The sequence below is a fragment of the Schistocerca nitens genome, chromosome 1 (genome assembly GCF_023898315.1).
Source record: "Schistocerca nitens isolate TAMUIC-IGC-003100 chromosome 1, iqSchNite1.1, whole genome shotgun sequence".
Classification (NCBI taxonomy): Eukaryota; Metazoa; Arthropoda; class Insecta; order Orthoptera; family Acrididae; genus Schistocerca; species Schistocerca nitens.
The window spans coordinates 902149291-902154013 of NC_064614.1; positions in this window are offsets into that span (position 1 = coordinate 902149291).

The window sequence follows — 4723 nt, forward strand, 5'->3', positions numbered from 1 at the left end:
TGTCTTATCATTGTGCACTGTGATGGTCTGGCTGGCGAATCCTTGAGGTTCAATTAAAAAAAAAAACAAGGAAAAAAACACCCTCTCTTGACCTATCTGTATACATTAAGTCAAAATACTAGTATATAAAATATTATATCTGAAAACCATGTTTTAATGTTTAGTTTAATTAAATTTCTCAACTTTAAAACAACTTTGGACGTCTTAAGAATCTATAATGACACTTTTTGCGCCAATGATGTAAAACATTAATAATCGCCACCTACTTCCAAAGCCTTGAAGAAAATAGATACCGACAACTGGAATCTTATTAATTATTATGTTTGATTATCAGTTTCAGTGGTTCACTGGCACCATTTTCAGTACCCCTGTACACATAGCTAGATAAGTCATGCACATGTCTGTGCTATTATAGGAACCACTAATTTCAGCTAGTTTCCATAGATTTATAAACCTTCTCTGTAGATGTGGACTCTCCACAACTCTAACAACAACTCAAAAATGGTTAACACTAAAAATATGCATGTGTTAGTGCCATCAGTTGCGAGTGTGGTATGCAGTACATTGGCCAGACGAAGCGTTACATCTCACAGGACTCTTCAGAATATGTGAGGAGCATTTGTCTCTGTCTTACTGACAAGTCTGCAGTGGAAAAGCACAGTATCAACCAAGGCCATGTATTTGTTTTTGAACAGACAAAGGTGATGCTCCTTGCCAATTGATTCTAGGATTCAGCTATCAAAGTGGCATTGAAAGTAAGTGTATATGGTGATCTTGTCAACTGGGCCAACGACATCCAGCTGAGCTCCACGTGGGATGCGACATTACCAATAACTATGTCAGAAACGTTTCAATGTGAAAGCAGCAGAATCAGTGGGCAGAACAGACATGATACCTGAGTACCCCTCCACCCTGATAGGGCAACCTACCACAGGCCGTGACATCCCTTCCATTGGCACGCAATTGGTCCAGCCATTGGGATGTGGGCACAGGATTCTGCAGTCCAGCAGCTACAAGGAAACAGACATGAACACAACACTTCACGTGAAGATGACGAGTAGGAAACTCGTCGAAACTTTGCGACAGTGTGGTACTACGACTCCTTTGACCAGGAAGATCGCATCAAAAGATATAATGTTCATGTAAACTTTATGCATAAAAGATGTTCCTCATAGATTTTAGAAACTCACATAAAATTAGGGGTACAAAGATTACAATGCTTTTGGCACAAATCATGTAATAAATACAGATATAGATGCGCAAGAAATAAAGCATATGCCGTCTTTAGAAGTGTAAAAAATTTCAGTCTTACGCTTTGCTCTTCATAGTAGATGGTGGGGTCTATGGCTGGATTTTTTAACGCTCTTACCAATGAAGCCAGTATATTTTATGAGTGAAGGGCTGTCGACCGTTTGTATTTCGGTTTTTATATTTCATTTTTATATTTACCATAAATAAAAGCTTAAAAAACCAAAATACAGACAGTCGATGGACTTTTATTCACAAAATATATATCTTTCACTGTCTCTGGGAGCCAAATGAAGCCATTACGGATTCTAAAAAATTATATTTGTTTCGTCATGTATCGACTTTTGGTTTCTTAGGCCATTGCCAGGTAACTTCTGTAAGATGTGACATGACCATTAGCCTTAACTTTATCGTTACTACTTTTTTCCCCCTAAGGTCCTCATTTCATTTTTTGTTACTGATATGGTGAATTCGGAATAGTTTAAGTATTTTTGGAAAATGATGGACCATAATATCCTCTTTTTCTGTGTCATGCTTGTGCGTCATGTTGTTGCAATGAATGACAACAGAGTTACACTTGCTCTTCTGTCTTTCACTGGCAATCCAGTTTTCACTAGAAAAGTAGCAACAACAACCTAAACCACAGCAGTAGCGATGTACATGAGCCCATTACTGCTTAGAGATTTATCTAGCGACAATGTCTAAGCTGTTGCCATATCCCTCAGTGACGTCACAGCAGCCAGCCTTGACAGAACAAGTTTCCAAAGGGAAGCCCGAATACAGCCACCTGGAGGGTCAGCTGTTATGTGGTCAGACTCATCCAACCACCCTACAATCAAATCGATTTGTCAGTCGCCCACTAAGCCAACACACATAATTTTTTGGTCGTTCCGCGAATAAATTGGAGTGTGTATATGGACTTTTAAAAGAGAAAAAAGTTGCATTTGAATGGTGAGCTCCGAAATAGTGGCTTGGAACTTTTTTCTCTTTGCTATTGTCATTGCAAATGCATTTGTCTACATCTACGTCCATACTCTGCAAACCACTATGAAGTGCATGTCAGAGGCTACTTCCCATTGTCCTAGTTATTAGTGCCTTATCCTGTTCCATTCACATGTGGAGTGCAGGAAGAATGTCTTTCTAAATGTCCCTGTTCACACTGCAATTTATCTGGTTGGTTGTTTCGGGGAAGGAGACCAGACAGCGAGGTCATCGGTCTCATCGGATTAAGGAAGGACGGGGAAGGAAGTCGGCCGTGCCCTTTGAAAGGAACCATCCCGGCATTTGCCTGGAGCGATTTAGGGAAATCACGGAAAACCTAAATCAGGATGGCCGGACGCGGAATTGAACCGTCGTCCTCCCGAATGCGAGTCCAGTGTCTAACCACTGCGCCACCTCGCTCGGGCAATTTATCTACCATTGTTTTCACGATCTCTGTGGGACTGATATGTCAGGGATTGTTCTATATTCCTTGAGTATTTACTGAAAGCCTGCTATAGTCCTAGAGTATTTACTGAAAGCCTGTTTTTGAAACTCTGAAAGGAGGCTATCTTTTGATAGTGTGCATCTATATTCAAGTGTCTCCCAGTTCGGTTTTTGCAACATCTCTGTGACATTCTCCTATAGGTCAAAAAATAGTGACCATTCCCCTTCTTTTTATGTGTTCAATACTCCTTGTAGATTTGATTACGATGTCTGTAGCTGCTTGGTGGGATGTAAATGACAGATTCTGTCTGACACTATTTGCGTTACCAGCAGACAGTAACGACCTTATATGCTGATCTTCTGTTTCCTCGACTGTGGAGACATCAGACTACGTTACTTAAAGTATCGAATTCTTTTGTCTAGGTAAATGGCTTGATTAATGATGGGAACAATGGGAAACTATGGACCAGTAACAAGCAGACAACAGTAACTCGTCCAGTTCCTAGAGAGAGTGGTAAATGGAAAAACAGATGAATTCTGTGAACTGAGAACGAGAGCAGTTAGCCATGAGGAGTCACATAATATGAACACACAGACAGGTGCAGCATGATAAAGCTTGCCACTCCAACATCAGTGGGACAGTGATGTTGGTTGCCCACAGTAATTGTGGACCAAATTGCCATGGATATCCTACCACACGACATCTTGACTAAAGCTAACTGAATTTACACACAGTTGCTTCCAAGATGATGGAAGCCAAAATATATCAAAAATGGCGGAAACTACAGCACTAATGCTAGTCACGAAATGGGCTGACTAAGAGCTGCAATGAAATGTGGCATACACAGCGTATCTCAATAGTTTTGCAATTTCCGTCTCCTCTGATAGAAAAAGGTCTCTTTAGCCAATTTGACTGGGGGACGCCATGCATACCGTTCCCACTGCGTTTGCCAAGGGTGCCACTCAGCTATCTGACTCTCAGGTTGGTGACCTTGAGGTGGCGCCAGTTTTCTCACTGTGGGCAGGGTCAGTGTTGTGGCTTGAATTTGAAAGTAGTGGCCCTGGAACTTCTGTCGATTTTCTCTGCCTTGTTTATTTTAGGAATTAAGTGATTGGCTATCTTGAAAATTGACCAACTCCCACCATTCAACAGTCCTCTACCCACAGAAGCTATGGGTGGTTTCAGTTGGCTGGGGAAAATTTATTATGATTCACAAATAGAGATACTAATTTCTTTAATTTCATTAATTGATTTATAGGCCCATGCCCATTGCCAATGAACTCGTAAGGTGACTGGACTGGACACATACTGGAATTTCTCGTCATTCTCTATATGTCACACAAAGGTTTCCCAATTACACCCTATTAGTCTTATTTTGTATGTCCCACACATCTGAGCAATATTCTAAGATGTTCGAAAAAGATTGTGAATAGTCTCCTTTGTAGACCGATTGTATTTCCCTAGTATTATGCCAATAAACAGAAGTCTGCCCCCTGTTTTACATATTGGTGATCCTATGTTATCGTTCCATTTCATATCCCTACAAAGTGCTACGATCAAAAACACTTGGAATGTAGTAAAACAGAAAATATTAGTAAAGCATGTCTCCAGTTTCTCACTGTGTTATTGTTACAGCTAACATACCAATTGGATGAATCATGGATGAGAGTGCAAAAGTTAAATACATTGAGGAAGAATGCCAGTGCCATGATGCTTTCATTGACAAGGAGACTTAAAGAATAGTAATAAATATTGGTTTGAAAAGTAATTATGAAGCGTTATCAGGAACTGAGCATCGTCACCGGTAGGGACTGGATGATAGCCTGACCAAGTTCTATGCAGGAAGAGAGAAAAGTGACACAACTGAAGAATTTACAAGTTCTACTTCAGCTGCTACTCAGCTACAATTTGTGGGTGAAATGTTTATACATTGCATTCACTTTGATTTTTTAAAATGGTTTAATTTCCTTTCATTTTATTGTAAAATAAAAGTTTTATACTGATATGGACACCAACAAAATGTCTTATGCCTGTAGCACTGTAGTATAG